Here is a 19487-nt window from a genome sequence, read left to right as displayed (position 1 = left end):
AGATTGTCCATTACCAAGGTTTCTAGCGTTTACAGTTTTCATTGCTGATTTTGCCTGTTCACGCTAGGTCTGTGCTTGAGCACTGCCTTTTGTTGTACTTTTATGTGGAAAGAGAAACAATGGATGTAAAATGTAATGGCATTATTGCTTCACACATGCAAGTCAGTTTCAGTACTGTTTCACAGACAGATCAACAACTGATAACATTATTACTGAAAAATGTTTGTATTTGGAGAAAGCAGTGCTATCATAAAGGTAACAAGCAAATAACTGGCTGGAACCAAAACTTCAAATGCAGAAATATGCAGCTGACAGTTTTCTTTAGTTTGGTTCAGCCACCTTCTCCCACACTCTAGAACTCTCTATGATAAACCTTTCCACATTGTTTCATCTCTCCAACTGCTTTTAGATACAGTAATTTTTCAGCTGCACCCATGGCCACCTTCTCAATCTCTTGCTGACCAAAGTCTGACGACAGGTCATGAAGCAGCTTTGAATGTCTTGTTAAATTTAAGTATGAGAGTAAATAGATAAAGCTGTTGAAATGAACAAGATTTTAGACTTTTCCATGATAATGATAGTGGGGATAGGATGGAAAGGGAAATCCCTATCCATTCAACCTATTGTGAAGGCAGCATCAGTCCTAATCATAATGTTAAGACAAAGTCCCTCTTGTATGATCACAGGTGAGGAGGGAGCAATTTGGCTCCCCTTTATTTGTTCAGCCCACTTCCTCTCAGTCGTAACAAGGTTAACTTATATCTTTCCTTCTGGTTAACGTTCTCAATTCCAATATCTTTATGTTTTTGAAAGGAGTATAAACAGGCATTCTTGAGTTAAAGAAAGATTGATGTTATTAGTTACTAATGTGAGGAAAAATAAAACATGGCACATATGCATTCAGATTAGAGATGAGAAGTGAGTAAAAAGATAGCGTTTATACTAAAGGTATACAATGTATTGTTCATGCACAGTAGATAGTGAAACATTGCAGCTTATCTTTCATCTAATTTGTTTCACTTCAGCGTGGATATCCAAGGTCTATGAATGAGATCAACTTCAAAAGCGGTAGTCAGTACTGGGAATGGTGACATTAGATCCTTGGAATGACTAGCTTTGGAGGAACATTGGTTGCAGCCAATAAATTAGATGATTTGGGTGGCATTGATCTGACACTTGAGCAGTTGGGTTGGAGATTCTTGGTTTTACAGGTTAACCATATTGTTCAACTATGGCTTTTGTTTCCAGCATTCAGAGAAAGAGTGCCATTCCATCATTTAACTTTTTACCTGTGAGTGCTGACATGTCTCATAGATGTCTTTCAGCTGTAACATTCATAGCACATTCCATCCCAGAAGTATTATAACACCAGTTTAGCACTCTAATACCATATTACAAGAATAGCGCACTAGCATTAGAACAGCATACCAGCACCCCAGCACCAGAGGTGCAGATGGGTTTTAACTCCTCTTTTGTGTATTCTTGAAGGGCAAAGACAGATTTGGCTCTTTCCTAGACTACTTGCTACTACATCTCTTCATGTTCATGGTCTGGGGGCTATAACTCACGGAAAGTGATTCAGGTTTTTTTGCATTGTATTTCTTCCTTTAAAGTATTGCTCTGAAATCCCTTGACACCCTCCTTAGTGTGACATTCCAGGATCTCTCATGGGGCTGAACATAATCCACATGGGAATTTGCCAGACAGTCACTGAATTATATTCTCAGGCAACTCTGGCTTGTATGTCCCGCCTTAAAAACAATGCAACCTGCCTTACTTAAGTTCTGTGTGCCTGGAAGTAATTCAGGCTATGGCCCATTGTCAAGACACTGTCATTAACAATCCTACATCTAAACCAAACTGCAATAAATTCACCCCAAATGGGATTTTCCAAATCCAAGACTTGGCTTATAAAGGGGCATCTTCCTGAGAATCTTTTATAAGGAAGAAAGTATTAAGACCATTTGAATGTAACCACAAAGTCGACTGAATTTTAGCTGAAATGTTTTACATTGCATTTCAACAAGAACAATGCACCTGCTTCTATTAAATTGTGCGTGAACTGTTATTATGAATGATTTTCTGCATATTTTCAATTCATAACCATTAATTTCTCACCTGGAAAGTGGGTAAGCAGCAGTTGGATAAATGGAGTGTATATCACTGCTTCATTGGTGTCTAACTCTTGCCTTATGCTCTTTTCTTTGAAAAGTAATTGCAAGGTAGTCTATGCTTGGTAGTATTTTAAATAAATTGAGCTACTTTAGTTTGTCTAAAACAATTTTGAAAGCAGAGACTAAAGTGCTCCATTAGAAAAATGGCGTGGCTCATGACTACGTATTGCAAATAGTTCAAAATATGCATATATTCATGAGTGTGTTCATGCAATTTAAATGTAGAAAAAATTCGCTTGTTTCATTTTTTTTCATAAAATATGCTACCTACCTTATTTGGTGAGTCTACTGATTTCCACGGAAATAAAAATGGATCATTATATAAATATAGGAGCCAATCCACCACCGGACAGTTTCCACCCAACAGTAAAAGTAAACATAAACACCTGATATCTGTGCGAAGTTGGAATAGGTGCCCTTTGAAATTCACCCCACAGGTCGTTAGAAAGCAGGAGAATGTTTCCTAGCTTCACCTTTACTCAAATAATTTTTAATTTCTCACCTAAATTGGTGACATCAGTTAGCAGCAGAGAGATGTTGCAATGGACTGATAACTGCTTGTCAAATTCTACTTCTCTGGTTTGACCAGAGGCCAATTTGTTGAAATAAAAGGAAAGTAGCAACAAACAATTGGCATTTGATGCTTAAGCATTGTTACTTATCACAAAATGTTTAGAGTAGTATTAGTAATGATTAAAAAGTGAATATACAGAGCTCAGATAATCAATGAACATGAATCAAGCCCTGAAATAAAGTTTACACTTTTAATTATCATTCTTTAATATGTATTAATGTTATTCATTAGGCTACTTTTGGGATGCAATTTCACCTCTCTGGAAGTGGAGAGAGAGAGGTCACTGGAAGGGGCAATAATTGAATGATTGGCCTTGAAGCGATTCTTGCTATCTCACAAATCAAGTGTAGTGCCAGAAGGTCCAGTGGAAACCGCCATGACTCACCAGCAATTAAGGCCATTAAATGGTCAAGTAATGTCTCATTAAAGGCCTCAGCTCACCGTCCTTCCAATTATATGCCTTCCCAATAGGTAAGAAAAATGGCATCCCGAATGGGTCATTAGAGTGACATCTGGAATGGAAATGGTCAACACTGGTGCATTCAGAGTGTCATATAACAGGAAAATGGGTGCCTCCTGAAAGCTACTCTTTACCTTAAACCAGCCTCTCACCAGCCACTCAACCACTCACTTCCTATGAGAAGCTAAAGGAAATGACCTGCCTTCTCTTTGTTGATGCTCTTAAAAAGTAGGCCTCAATAATGTCATTAGGACCAACGAGTTGCTGGTTTCTGGCTGGGAAGCCTGAGAGGGATCAAGAAACTTGCTAAAGCTCGCTGGTTAACACTTTACAAGTTGATTAGCTTATCATGTTGCAAGCTTTCTCAGTGGTTTCAGAGGCTTGTCAATACCAATCATAATCAGTCCCCAAACTTATTCTGGAAAAAGAAAAATTGTGCCCTTGGTTCTTACGCACAAGAGAGAGAATCTAATCATTTCTCTTCGACATTCAATGGCATAACTATCTCTCGATGCACCATTGTTAACATCCCTGGGGGGATTGCCATTGACCAGAAATTAAACCGGAATAGCCATGTAAATACAATAGTTACAAAAGCAGATCAGAGACTATGAAATTTGCATCAAGTAACTCATTGCCCGTTTTGCCAAATTCTGCCCACCATCTACATGGCACATGTCAGGAGTGTATGGAATGCTTTGCACTTAACTGGATGATTGCCATCCCAACAACAGTGTAAGCCATCTAAAAGATATATCACAGTGACTCACCAAGGCTCATCAATAGCACCTTACAAATCTGTGGCCTGCACCTAAGGGCAGAAGATGCATGGAAACACCACCACCTGAAAAATCCCCCCTGATCCACAACAATCCGGACTTGGAACTTTATTGCTGTTTCTTCACTGTTGTAGGGTCAAAATCCTGGAAATTCCTTCCCAACAGCATTGCAGGTGAACCTGCACTAGATGGACTGTTGTGGCTCAAGAGGTTCGCACTCTTATCACCTTCACCTTAAGGGGAGTTAGGCATGTGTAATAACAACTGACCAGCTTGTTATAGCTGTTTCTCATAAAAGACTATGATAAAGATTATATTTGGTGAGACATCTTCAATTTTGTCTTTTGTTTTGCTATTTTGCAGCAATATGAGTAGCTTTTATTTGTAGGAATGTCATTACCATGCACCCAGGGCCTTGCAAGGTAATTCTATCCTTAGGCTTGGTAGGTTTTGTGTGTATCTCTTGAAATTATTTCCTAATGCATTTTGATTAAATTCTCTTGTTTTATAACTGACTTATTGGTTTTATTGTGCAACCATTGAAATGGCCATGGAGAATTCCATTTCCTAGTTTTGTTTCCACCTCTGTCTTTTAAAAAGTAAATTCTTCAAGAGGGAAAATAATTTCCGCTTAAATGCGATATTTCCCTGAATGCCAGTTTACATGCAAATGTACACTTTTCATGCAGGATGCAAACCATTGAGTTTATAGATCAATTCAAAACGGAATTCATTATTTATTAATGTATTAAAATAATGAGGTGGCTCGCTTTCATTTACCCTTCATCTTGCTGCTGCTTTAAACCTAATGGGCTCCTGTTGACCCTCCAGCTTTGAGAGTGGTACTGCCACCCCAATTGGTTATGGGAGCAAATTACTGCAGATGCTGTAATCTGTACTGAAAACAGCAAAATGCTGGAGATCACATTGGGTCAGACAGCATCCAAGGAGAGAAAGCAAGCTAATGTTTTTAGTCCAGATGATGAGATGATTGGTTGTGGTTCTGCCCTCTAACCTTTGACTCACAAATTTGAGAAAAACCATAGGTGAGTGACCTATTTCCCTCACATTTGAGCGTGATGGTAGGATTCAGAAAGCCTCTGCTATCTCCAGGCAGCTTGTTCAAATCGAACTTGAAAATCAAGGTATTGTGCTGATGGCAATGGCTCCTAGATTAGATTTTGAGGAACTTGGAAAGAGGTTGAATGGATTGGGGAGTTTATCAGGAAGGAAAGTCGCAGTCGCTGAGTGTGAGAGTAGAGGAAGGGTGAGCTGCCTGCTCCTCCAAACTCCATGTTCAGGAAAATATGTCTTGAACTCCTGCCTTGTTTATTAACGACTGCACCAATGCTTTACATGGCCAAATTTAGAAATGGTTGAGTCCAGGGCAGGCCAATAATAACACCTTATGCAACTATAAGGCTACTGATTTGATTATGCAAAGGCATGGCTTTTCTATCAGGCACAGGTCATGGAAGCTCTTTTATTGTTTGTAATAATATTTTAAATTTTAACTTTTAATTAGTATGCCCTTCTTTCCAGCCATACTGAAAGTATTTTGCAAGGCCCTAGATACACGAGAATGCCATTCCTAAACAATAAAATATTGTTTCAAAATAGTAAAGAAGAATAATAAAATTGAAAATCTACCAAAGATTGGCTGCATAGCATTTGAAAACAGTGTGGCATCTCCCTCTTCCAATTTTAGGCTGATAAGTTTTTGCCTGGTTTAGATGCAATTTTACTTGTAACACGGAATACAGGTTTTTTTTCTCATTTTCTATTGCTTTTCAATCTCGTTCCTCTTCCTCACCCTGTTTTCATCCTTCGCTCCCCTCTTGCCCTCTCTTACCTTCAGACTTGCTTTCCCATTTCTCTCTCTCTCTCTCTGTCCTTCCTTTATCGCGTTGTATTGTCTTTCTGCTCACCCTTTGGTTTATCTTTCATTTCTCTTGTCGCAGTATCTCTCCCATTTGAGAAGGTTGCAGATTAAAACAGCTCAGGTGAAAGGATTAATGAACGGGGAAAGAAGACAGATTTGACTGATTATATCACAATTAAGTAAATTGTAGAATTTATTACCTTCTCATGAGGTGTGCAGCATGTACTTCATCAGCCTGAGGCCCTGAATCACATCAGTATGATACTTACTTCCACAGGAACTGTCAATGTATCTTCATTATAAATATAGTTCCTGTGACAGGAATCCTTTCATAGAAAATTTTAAATGTAGGCTGGATTCTCAGTTTTTGCCCACAATATATCCTGTCACATATCTACTGTTTTGCAATGCCAAAATCTTCTGGTAGTGCTTTTTAAAAATAAATTGCAATTTATGCCATGGAATTTTGTGTTATATTTCCTGCACCCTTCAGTCTGGTTTATGCCACACAGCAAGTCTTAAATGATTAAGTACAAGTGCATTGGACTTAAATTGCAGAATTCTATCATGTTCTATGAAAGAAGGTAAATATATCTTGTTAGAGAACATTACTTCCATGACTCTGTCAATGTGGATTACTTTTATTTATGCATAGATTTTCTGTCAGTCACACCTAGTTTATTCCCAAATGAATTTGTTTATTTTAGCATGTAGTTGAACTGTAGTTGTTCAATGTTTTAGTGCCCAAATGCAGTTTTTATTCTTTCCCTTATGCCTGATGTACAATTTGAACTAATAACTTGTGACATGACATCAATAGTTAATGCTGTCTCCAGCTAACATGGCCACTGACCCAGATTACTGTATTTGTGCCTAATTTTGATTATCTTGTTTGTTTCAGTCATTTAAAAAAGTGGTTGTAATCATTAGTATGTGTCACATTCTGAAGTTTTCAGTTATTCTGATGGATTGAAGTAAATCTTCCTTTCAGAGCTGTTTAGCAAATCTATCAGAATTTGAATTCTGGCACTTTTTAATTTTCAAAATGCATACAATATTGGTAATTTTTAAGGTTACACAAAGAGTCACCCAGTAGAGTATCAGTGTGATCAGTAGATCCAGAAGCTACAGGAATATTTACAATCGGGATGATTTCACATTACTTACTTATCTGATGTTATTGAGCTCTTTCCACACCATGTACACGTTCTATTCTTTAAAACCATACTCACAAACTACGGAATTTATTCCCTTTATATCATCAGCTGAGAAAACCATCACGTCAGAAAGATTTGGGCTCAATTTTAGCAATGTTGTGTAGATTAGGAAATGCAGTGTTATTTCCCAGATGGACAATTATGCTTGTTAGCGAATGATTGCTGATAATTGTACCTATAGATAATGAAGGAAGTATGGTCTGGTTAATTTTAGTTATTGGGTCCAACATAAATTCTTCAAATCTGGCTGCTGATGGGAATGATGTGAGAGAAGCAGGCACCAAGGTAAGAGACTGGAAATGAATGCTGAAGGGGAAAGAGAGAGGGAAAGTAGAGGGATGAGGTGCTGGGTAACGTAGGCAGAAGTGGGTATTGCAGATGCTGGAGATTAGAGTCAAGATTAGACTGGTGCCGGAAAAGCACAGCAGGTCAGGCAGCATCTGAGGAGCAGGAAAATCGATGTTTCAGGCAAAATCCTTCATCAGGAATGAGGAATCATGCTGGGTAACATGCTAGCTTTTCCTAGTCCACAAAATGTAATAAATCTTAGAAACATTATTTAAAAACCATTTCCTTATTATATCCTGGTTATGTAATGTTCTGTATTTGCATTTACTGAGGTTGTTTTAGATATTTTCTAATCAGCCTGTTCAGAAGCCATGCTACACACCTATAGAACAGATGGGACTTGAATTCAGGCTTCCTGGCTCAGATGTAGAGACATTACCACTATGCTCACAAAAGCCCCATCATGAGATTGTTTTAATGCATTCCCTACAACTTGTCTTCAGGCCTGTCAATTCAGATCTTTGAATTAGTTGTTAGTTTGGAAAGGAAAAGATGATTTGTTTGAGGACCTGGTCTGATTCATTTATCCTTAACAGAAGATACAAAGATACTGAACCTTGAGTGCTTCAGGACATCAGCCATAGCTCCAGTGAAATATTTGTAAATGATTACTGTTAGTTATAAATTAGTTGAATGCTTATTTGTATTCAAGAAGTTTAGGGCACTTCTACTTTTTCCACACAATGTGGGCATCAACTGGGGATTCAAGTAAACTCAAATATGTAATGGGAAGGAGCCGGTGTAGGACTGGGGTAGACAAAGTTAAAAATCGCACAACACCAGATTATAGTCAAACAGGTTTATTTGGAAGTACAAGTTTTCAGAGCGCTGCTCCTTCGTCAGGTAACTAGTGGAGTTGGAGACACAGAATTTATAGCAAGAGGTGATAGTGTCATACAACTGATGCGATATTGCTGTTAAGTCTTTCATCATTTAGAATGGGCTGCAGGTTTCAATTAATTAATAAGTAAATCCCAGAACTTCTTTCAGGTCACGTTCCCAAGATAACTTAAAGTTTTATGAAACAAAAGTGACATCTCAGCTCAGACAGTGCATTAAAGGTGTGAGGTTAGAATCTGTATGTATTCCAATCTTGAGTCAGGCTGGTTCTATTTCCAAAGTAGGAATTTATAAAATGTCACATGGATCATTAAAAAAAAAATGACTTTCAATAGATTGTGTGCTTTTTGAACAAAATCAAATGTATCTGCAAATACAATTCTGCAAATGCAAATTCATCCCATAAACTTATATGTGTATGTGCATGCGATATTTTGGTTGGATTTAGAGGTGCTTGTTTGTAGTATGTATCTTTGCAACTAGGAACATTTTCAATGTTTAAAGACAAGGCAGTAGTTCTACCCTTCATCTTTATGCAACAACCCTCTTCTGCCATGTTACATTTCTCATAGCCAAGTATTGAAGGATAAAACTAGAACCTAGGGAGGAATATTGTAGGGGGGTGTGCAACATGGGATGTGGCAAGGGTTGTGGCAGAATTGAATGAGAAGCCCAGCAAGGACCATCTTGATGTTGAGAGCTCTTTTTATGCTTTTGTGATGTGGAGTATTGAGATTCTTATCAGACAATGGGAAGTTGCCTACTACAGGTGATTACAACTTGTTAAAAATCTCATAATGCTTGACTTGCCTCATTAGACCATAAAACCATAAGACATAGGAGTGGAGGTAAGGCTATTTGGCCCATCGACTCCACTCCACCATTCAATCACGGCTGATGGGCATTTCAACTCCACTTACCAGCGTTCTCCCCGTAGCCCTTAATTCCTCGAGACAACAAGAATCTATCAATCTCTGCCTTGAAGACATTTAGCGTCCCGTCCTCCACTGCACCCTGTGGCAATGAATTCCACAGGCCCACCACTCTCTGGCTGAAGAAATGGCTCTGCATTTCTGTTCTGAATTGACCCCCTCTAATTCTAAGGCTGTGTCCACGGGTCCTAGTCTCCTCGCCTAATGGAAACAATTTCCTAGCGTCCACCCTTTCCAAGCCATGTATTATCTTGTACGTCTCTATTAAGTCTCCCCTTAATCTTCTATACTCCAATGAATACAATCTCAGGATCCTCAGCCGTTCCTCATATGGTAAACCTACCATTCCAGGGATCATCCGTGTGAATCTCCGCTGGACACGTTCCAGTGCCAGTATGTCCTTCCTGAGGTGTGGGGACCTAAACTGGACACAGTACTCCAAATGGGGCCTAACCAGAGCTTTATAAAGTCTCAGTAGCACATCACTGCTTTTATATTCCAACCCTCTTGAGATAAGTGACAACATTGCATTCGCTTTCTTAATCACGGACTCAACCTGTTTACCTTTAGAGAATCCTTGACTAGCACTCCCAGATCCCTTTGTACTTTGGCTTTACGAATTTTCTCACCATTTAGAAAGTAGTCTATGCTTTTATTCTTTTTGCCAAAGTGCAAGACCTCACATTTGCTCACATTGAATTCCATCAGCCAATTCCTGGACCACTCTCCCAAACTGTCTAGATCCTTCTGTAGCCTCCCCACTTCCTCAGTACTACCTGCCTGTCCACCTAACTTCGTATCATCTGCAAACTTCGCTAGAATGCCCCCAGTCCCTTCAGCCAAATCATTAATATATAATGCGAACAGCTGTGGCCCCAACACTGAACCCTGTGGGACACCGCTCATCGCCAGCCACCATTCCGAAAAAGAACCTTGTATTGAGCTTCATGTTTTACCAATTGTGTCAAACAAGCTAGATGTCAGGAATTCTTGACATGTAAGTCAGAGCAAGTACCTGGTGGCTTCAGCGTTGTGATGGCTCTGAGGAGCATCTATATTGCTCAGCACCAAACAGCTCAATGCATGGTCACCTGCTGCACACACTCCTTGTTCAAGGACATTGGCATCTGCTAGTGGCTCACAACTATCAAAGCACCATTGCTGGGTGCATGGCAACAAAGGTTGAAATGCTGCTGCAATGATACTTTGTGTGCATGGACAGGTACCCGGTTAACAGATTGGACCAGGCTGTGATCTAAGGTGGCTCACTTGCATTCAGCACTGGTCCCTTAGTACCTCTATGCCAACTCCCAGCATCCATGCCTTGCCTTGCCAAGTTAAAAGCTATTAGTAATGCCATTCTGGCATTATTTAGTGCAGACACACAGCTTGTCAATAGGTATCTGTTTGTAGGGCAGCAGCATGTTGTGTGATAATCTACCACCAATAGCATGTGCCAGCTGCCTGTGTAGCAAATGTGCTGCACATTTATTTAACAGCCTGGTCCTGTTGGAAAGTGGGCGAGGGCAGTCTTCTGTCCAGTGAAGTTGGGGTGGGGGGGGGGCTGGTCACTGTCTGTTGGGTGATCAGTTTTGGCACACTCTGCACACAGACCTGCAGTTTGGCCAGGTTCATTCATCTGACTTGGCCTCTCGTAACCAGAGGATCTCTCTGACTGTAATCCAGGGATTGGGCAATGGTCAATCCTGCAGGCCCAAGATTCGAACCTAGGTTCCCAGAATATGACCTGGGCCTCTGGATTGACAGTCCAGTGATCATACCTCTAGGCTATCACTTCTCCTTGTGCAATGTGAGGGCTCAGTGAGGACAATTGGAGGTGAAGTCCAATATTGTGGCTCTCCACATGAGGGGAATGGGTGCAAATATGTAGTTGTGATAGTGTGAGGTAAAAGGGATCATGGAGGTTCAGGGGGATAGGGGGGTGGTAACCTGGTGACCAGGCAAAGCTCCTGTCCATGCCCAATGTTCCCTGCCATCACTTGCCATTCTCTAGGTGCAAGATGCAACTGAAAAATGGGTGGGGCAATGCCCAGAATAGGCAGAGTCAGCATCTCTTTAATGTGCAAAAATTGCAGGAGCTATGCCTGATGCTTAATAGGGCATTGAAGGACCAAATACATAAAGTAGGCATTTACAAAGTCCAGCTACAGTTAATTTGCAATTTTTCATCATTCAAATGCTGGTGTTTTGCACCATGCCATTGTACAGATACAACTCCTGTGGGTGTTGTGCTTCATTGCTTCATCATCATTTAATGATTCGCTACTGAATGACAAGTTGAATGATTTAATGTGGGTCTGGGATGGAAATGGAGTTAGAATACAGCAAGCACTCCCTTTTAGAGGTTGTGTTGGTCACACAGACAGCATGACACATTCACCAAATTGGTGCATGTACTGAGGCTGGAGCAGAATAAATCATAGACCCTCAATAGTAAGGTGCAATGTATGAAGGAGTGTGTGCAGCCCTCATCTGCAGGATATGCCACCACTGAATGGTCTCTGATCTAAGAACCTCTTTCACTCTTTTTGTTTCCACTGTTTGCCATTTCTACCAAGAGTCCTGTGCCCAGTCACTGGGGGATGTTAGTCACTGTGGTTCAAGGGCAGATGCAGGGTCCAGGGTCATTGGCATACCCAGGAGCAGCAGAAGGTTGCTGCAGAATATGGGAAGGGCCCAGTTCAGGAATAAGTCGCAGCCACGCACCCCCTCAGGACGTATGGTGTCACAAGAGGCCCCATGTGTTCTGGCTCAGCTCCACTTCCTGGGGACGAGAGAGAGAGAGAGACAGTCTTAGCACAGGTTCCATAACCTTGGTCAATGTGAGAGAACAGTGCTGGGTTCTAGAGTGGGGCTGAGGGTATCAGGATTGGAAAGCCATCCTCTCCTGGTGGCTGTGAAGGTCACTGCCACTCTGAATGTCTGTGTGACAGGCTCCGTCCAGGGACTGAATGGGAGATATCTCAGTCACACGTCACCAATGCATCAGTACTGTAACTGACATCATCTGTGCAAGATCACATCGGTTGAATTTGTGTTCCCAGTACAGGTCGGTGCTGCAGCCTGGGTAACAGGATTCACAAACAAAGCTGGTGACTCATGGCACTGAGAGGGTCAGATCATAACACTGTGGTATTCATCATTAGGAAGGAGTCCATTTGATTAGTATTCAGGTGATCCTGGAGGTGTGTGCTCGCCATCCCCAGTAGCTGCCATGACGCATGAATCCTGGAGCACTCTCGCATACCTTTTGCATTCAAGGGTCCATGTACAATACAAAGCTGCTTACTGGCAGACTAAGGGCTACCCACTGTGAATGTAACTCACAACAGCATTGTGCAGTCCTCTGACTGATGCTGAGTGTATTACAACGCTGTCCATGCTTCAACCAGACTTATGATGGAGCAAACATTGGGGCTGCTGAAAATGTGGTTTGGACTGGTTCTAGGGCACCCTCCAATATGGTGTGGATAGAACATGCTACATCATTCTGATGCACTGTGCTCTGTGCTGGATGCAGAGGATCTGGGCGAATGGGACCAGTCTTTTGAGGGGAAGGACGTTGGTTTGGAGGAAGTTGATGTTGTTCATGATGAAGCTTGGCTACATTGAGTGTTACAAGCCAGACAGAACCTCATTAACAATTTCTTCCAATAGATGAGAGCTGGTTGCAGCAGTCAGTCAGACACTTAATTATTTGGTCATGATGCCCAAATCCAGTTGATATTGTAGGAGCAAAGTTCACTTTCTGCTGCTTCATTGCTGTTTTCTTTTTCCTTCTGTAAATAAAAGCTCACATCTGTGTTTATTTTTGTTTGATTGATTGTCAGTGTGTGATGTTTCCTTACTGGACCAATGACAAGGTACAAGTTGTAAAGATCTTGTCTTTATAGTTTTGTGTTATTTTTAAATTGTGGATTGAAATGAGCAAAGAACTGTTTGAAGGGATTGCTAGGATTGCTACTTATTCATTGATATTCATTGTTTACATAGCTATGGATTACCACAGTGATTACAAATGAACTGGAGCTGAAAAGAAGTGTAGAAATTGAGCTTTGGTTGGCAACATATAGTGAATTGGCTTGTGAACTAGTGACCAGTTACCAATGACAAAGGTCTTCTGCCTCCCAATAATGTGACTGGATTTCAGGTAGCTGAATAGCTGGGGGCTATGAGCAAGCTACAGTGAAGCCTTTATTCTGCCATCAGTTTAGGAGCTCTTTCTTTGTCTTCTGCTGTAAGCCACGTGAACCCAGTTTATATTTCCTACAAAATATGTTTCCATGCTAATTAAGGGGTACCTCTGTGAAAGTCATACAGCAATAACTGTTTCCCCCGGCCTAGATATAGCCTAATTTCTGAAATCAGTAAGTTAGCTTAGCATTTTGTCTTTTAAAGTAAATTATTGAATTGCAGACAAATATGTGGTATTTTCTACATTTGTCTGAGTTTTATTTTCTAAGTTTTTATTAGTTTTTAAGTCTGCTGAATGAAATTTATTTGAAACAATCAAAATGTATCCCTTAAAATACCTTGTGTGATATTCTCATGAGTGCTTAACGTAGACTCTGAAATTCCTCTCCCTGTCATTTTAACAGAGGAACTAATCCATTTAGAATCAATAATTCAGGCTTTCAGGCAGAAAACTAAACCAAGCATGTGGCACAGAGTTCAGCTTCCTGGTTCAGGACTGGAGAGGATCAGTTAGTCAAGGAGCTTAGCAAGTTGAGTTGATAGCCTGGGAATTCAACCCACAGTATTCTGTGATTATGCCCCAGTAGTAGAGGTGCCAAAATATTTGTACAGAAATCGTCTCTAGCTAATTCTGAACAAAAACATTTAGGGACAACCTAGTTTGTGGAATTAATGACAAAGAAATTAATGCACTTCAGAGTTTATTTGCATTTTTGACAGTTTGTTCCATAACAATATTGTATTCGGTTTACATTGAATTTCTGATATGTCATATAGTCCAAGGTTTTTGAACACATGTGGATGGTGAGCAATCCGACCCACTAGTCTTACATATTGCAAACCATTGGCACATTGCCTACAAATTCCCAGGGAGTACTGGTGCTGGCCCAGGTGTCTTGCTGCTGCTGAAAAGCTGCTTCCATATGTCAGAGTGGTACTTAACTATATCTCGTTGCAGAAGGATAGAATTAAAAAGCTTTTTTTGTTGAGCTTCTATAGCGAGTTAGCTGAAGCATACTTCATGTACCGAACACATTTCAAATGTCCATTTTACAAGAGATGGAGGCTTTGGAAAAAATGCAAGAAGGATTCACAAGGATTATACCAGACTGAGAGGTTATTCTACTCAGAAAGATTAAACAGGATAGGACTGAATTCTCCAGAAAATAAAAGGCTGAGGGGTGACCTGATTGGTTGTTTTCTCATTGTAAAGTGGTTTAATGGCGTGTCATAGTAGAGAATATGTTTCTATGTTATGGGGCAGACCCAAACTGTGGAGCATAGATATAATATAGTCTCTAAACATCCAGGAGAGAAATCAGGAGAAACATTTTTACCCAGAGAGTGGTTAGAATGTGGAATTCACTATCACAGAGGGTTGAGGCAAATAACATTAACGATTCATAGAGAAATCTAGGTACAGAAAAATAAAGTTAGATATAATAGGTTGGGAGTAGGCGCATGTGGGCATAAACACTGGCTGTTTAGATCAAATGATCTGTTTATATGCTGTATACAATTGCTTCTGTCTGTGACATAATTCATTTCATCACCTTGAAGTAAACGTGTAGCTTCTGAATTGAAAATCATTTTGGAGGATTTCCCTTTGTTGTTGGCTATGATTTGTTGGGCTCCATTATGAGCACCAATAGCTATTTTCATATTAAACTGTTTATTCAGGATAATATTACATTAAATTATGCATTATATCCTATCTGCTTATCCAGATTACCAAGCCTTTTCAACAAAAAAAAACAGGTTTCTGCAGCAAACGGAAATACAGAATAAATCTAAAAAAGACATTTTTAGCAATATTTTCTCCATTTTGCTACCTCTCCTAATCTGCTTTAACTAAAATGACCAATACAACCTATTCTCTTTTATCCTCAGATAGCAACTTTTGATCCTGGCCTGCTATGGGTTATGCAGCTCTCAAATCATTTCAAGGCTGAACTGTTTGAATGCACCATGTTATCATGTCGCCTCTCAGGAGATTTTATTGCAGTTTGTATTTCTAACAAGCCTTGCTGTCACCAAGATGAGGGATGTTTATGCTGTGGAATAGATTCTTCCAGTATTTTCACATTCTGTCAACATAAGCCCTTCCAGGCACTGTATGGCAGGGGTTAAATGAAGTTCCCTGAACCCTATTTAAAAAAAAAATCCTCATACTGTACCTCTGTGATATTTTCAGCTTTGAGGAGTTTTGTGGGCTTGTCCCAAATCTTGGCAGCTTGTGAATTAGGTTACATTTATATAGCATCCTAACACTTGCTAAATATGTTCCAGAGTGTATTGAAACTGCTGAAATTGCAGTGCAGACATTATATGAGCAAACAAAATTTACAGATACCACCAACAAGCAGAATGTTTCAAACTATGCTATTGGATGAAGGAATATCGGCCTTGAAAATGGGACATCTCCCTGTATGTTCTCAAAAAGTATAAAGGGGTAATTACTAGCACCATGTTAACATGCCTTGAAAAGATTGAATTTCAAAAACACAATGCTCCTATGGTCCTGCACTGAAGTTTCGAGCTGTGCATTGGTAGTCTGGAGGAGGTCAGATGAGAACATGAGGCATGCACTTAATGCAACTTATGTTCATGTAGGGGCCAAGAGTACACCTTGAGGATTGGAGAGGAAGCATTAGAGATTGAGGCCTGAGGCATTGAAAGCAGGTATGGGGAAAAGTGCCTAGCTTCTGAATCCGGGATGGCCGTATTTCCCAAATGTCAGTTCAGTTGTTCGGTTTACCAGCTGGCTTTGGTTAAATTCAGTTAGTTGAATAAGAATAAGGCACACTGCCACAATATAATAGTTAAAGCACCAGTTATTACCCTTCTCCCTCTCCATCCCCCCGCTTTGATTTGATTTGTTGTTGTCATACAGTGAAAAGTGTTGTTTTGTGTGCTCTAAGGCAGATTGTACAAAGTGCATCAAGTAGCAGAACAGAATGTAGAGAAAGAGGTCAACATTAATGTTTGAGAAATCCATTCAAAAGTCTGATAACAGCAAGAAGCTGTCCTTGAATCCATTCATACACTTATTGAAGCATTTATATCTTCTACCAGATGGAAGAGGGTTGAAGAGAGTATAACTGAGGTGGGAGGGGTCTTCGATTACGCTAGCTGCTTTCCTGAGGTAGCAGGAAGAATAGATGGAGCCAATGAATGGAAGGCTGGTTTACGTGATGGTCTGAGATATGTTCACAACTCTCTGTAGTTTCTTGTAGTACTGGGAAGAGCAATACCATGCTGTAATGCAACCAGATAAGGCGCTTTCCATGGTACACCTATAAAAAATGGTAGGAGCTTTTGTGGATATGCCGAATTTCTTTAAACTCCTGAGAAAGTAGAGACATTGTTGTGCTTTCATGACATTGTGTTGATGTGGGTGGACCACGACAGATTGTTGCTGATCATCACTCCCAGGGACTTGATGCTGTCAACCATCTCCACCTCAGCACCACTGATAGAGAAAGGGGAATGCCCTCCACTCTACTTCCTGAAGTCAATGACCAGCTCCCTTAATTTGTTGACATTGTTGGAGAAGTTATTGTCTTTCCACCTTGCTATTAAGCACTCAGTCTCTTTCCTGTACTCTATCTCATTGTTGTCCGACATCCGTCCTACAACAGTGGTGTCGTCAGCAAACTTGTTAGTGGGGTTGAGGCAGAATTTGGCCACATAGATGTGAGTGTATAAGGAGTATAGTAGGGGGCTGAGTACGCAGCCTTGTGGGGCATAGGTGTTGAGGATTATCGTGGCAGAGCTGTGGTTGCCTATTCTTTTTGATTGTGGTCTATGGGTCAGAAAGTCAAGGATCCAGTTACAGAGGAATGAGCCATGACCTAAGTTTCGGAGTTGGAGATGAGTTTGTTTGGAATTGTGGTGTTGAAAGTGGAGCTGTGGTCAATAAGTAGGAGCCTGACGTAGGTATCCTTGTTACCCAGATGTTCCAGGGATGCTCCTTGAAGTGTGTGGGCTATCTGCCACACACCTCTTCTACAATTTGAATTGCAAAGGTTGGGGTAGGGACATAGATTTTCCCAGCCTATCCAAACTGTGGGTTGAAGTTCCTTCCAGACACTTAGTACAAAAACACTGTTACAAAATTAAAATAGCACAGATACTAGAAATCTGAAATAAGTGGAGGGTGCTGGAAGTACTCAACAAGGCTAACAGATTCTGTGGAAAGAAAAAGAGTACTGGTCCAGTTTCCACACGTGCTGACCTGCTGTTTTTACAGCTTTTTTCTGTTTTTCTTACACAAAAACTACTCACTGAAATCAGTGAGTATTCTCACCTCTCATTATTGTATACTTACATTCATTTCGAGCTGCCTTAAGATTGCCCACATTATTTCATTTGAGACTTTTAGATCTGTCACAAAGCAGACTTATACGCAATTGTTTGATGTTGAAATTAAACTCGGAAAAACTACTGCACCAAGAAATGCTTTTAAAATAAATTAATGGTGGCATAGAATTTCTAAATTCTGCTGTTACTGAAAGATGAACTTGTTTTTCAGTACTTTCTCATGTTTCAGAATCATCTAAAAGCACTTTGTATTGAATAATTTACCTTGTAATGCAGTAACTGTTAAAGGAACAAATGCAGCAGACATCTTACGCTGAGGAAATGGCCAATTACAACAAACATTTCAGTGCACTCCAGCCATGGCCTAGATACTGTGAATAGTCACCGCTGAGAGGTAGAATTGGTAATTGTATGTATACATTCTTACTTACCAAGCTGTACTGATGCTTTCATTAGAATATTTTTGAATTCCTTTCGATTGCTTCTTCTATGAAATTCAGAATTCCAGTTTCAACTTGTCCAACCACCTCCAAAGATTTGTGAATGTCCAGATCTCTGATACTGTATCCCTTCTGAAAGTGTAAACTAAATAGTTTAAATGGAAATAGCACTCATAGAATATTGGAGAAATATCAGCGTACTAAAGTTTATTGTATGCTATTCTTCAATAGCATACTTTCAATGCCTGTGTTGTTGAGTATAGTCTTGTGATTCAGGTTCAAGCTATATCCCCATTTTCAAATTGATGGGCAATAGTTTATGCAGTTAGGTCTCCACTGTGCAGTAAGAATATTATTGCTTTAAGAGGTGTATTTTGCCCCAGTTTGTTTTATGAAAAGAGGTTGCGTTACAGGTACCAAATGGTCTGTTCCAAGCCAATAAAGTAAACAGCTTGTGAGGCCTTGGTTTTTTTTAAGTTGGAACAATAGGGACAGGCTCCCAAAGAACCGGGGTTTTAGTTTAGCTTTCAGCAGTTGTTGGGGTTTTGAAGTTGGCTGCTACAGCTAAAACCTTAGGTTTTCTCTCTACCAGAATTTTCTCTTGATGTTATTTCCTCCTGGATGGAGAAACATTGCATGCGAGACAATCTATTTTTTTAATTTGCCTTTGCCAAGAGTGTTTCTGGGGTGTGACTATATTGAAACAGTTGCTGTTTAGTGGTTAAATAATCTTTTATTTTGTTAAGTTTTCCAATAGAGTTAAAGTTATGCCAATTCTTCTTTGTTTGTATTTAACTACAGGATAAGAATAAAGTGTGTTTGGCTTAAAGCCAAGTAATGTAGCCAATCAAATTACATCTGAAACACACCACCTTCCATTTGCCTTTAAATAAGAAAAAGTTAGGGTCTGGGTTATCTTCTTGATATATTTGAGAGGGGTTGGTCTGGTCCACAATAGTGTTCATAGAAGGAAATAATGTGAGATTCTCTGAGGAGATCATTTGCTTTACATTTGGGTTTGAGACTAGATAAAGTGTAAATCTAGGGCAATGCCAAGTTAGATAAGAACTCAGTGTAACCTGGGAATTCTTTTCAAGTTTGAGTATGGACTCCTACTCCGTATTCTCTCCAATTATTTGTTGTGCAGGGCCTAATAGATTAAGAGCGCAGATATGTGCTCCTGCACACTCAAGGTAGCCTGAAAGGGTCAACTTGCGCATGTCTGCACAGGATCTAGCCTAGTGGGCATGCTTCATCCTTTTTCTGATGGCCATATAGTCATTGGAGTAGCGCGGGCTGAAGT

At 40.1% G+C, this 19487-nt stretch overlaps 1 protein-coding gene across 1 annotated transcript in view; it reads left to right on the top strand.

Annotated features, from left to right (window-relative positions):
• The window catches only part of LOC132822752 (sodium/potassium-transporting ATPase subunit beta-1-interacting protein 3-like), a 198143-nt gene that overhangs the window by 168435 nt on the left and 10221 nt on the right, over positions 1–19487 (top strand). The window lies entirely within an intron of this gene.

This window comes from Hemiscyllium ocellatum, chromosome 15 (assembly GCF_020745735.1).
Source record: "Hemiscyllium ocellatum isolate sHemOce1 chromosome 15, sHemOce1.pat.X.cur, whole genome shotgun sequence".
Taxonomy (NCBI): domain Eukaryota; kingdom Metazoa; phylum Chordata; class Chondrichthyes; order Orectolobiformes; family Hemiscylliidae; genus Hemiscyllium; species Hemiscyllium ocellatum.
This window is presented reverse-complemented; position numbering and strand designations above follow the sequence as displayed.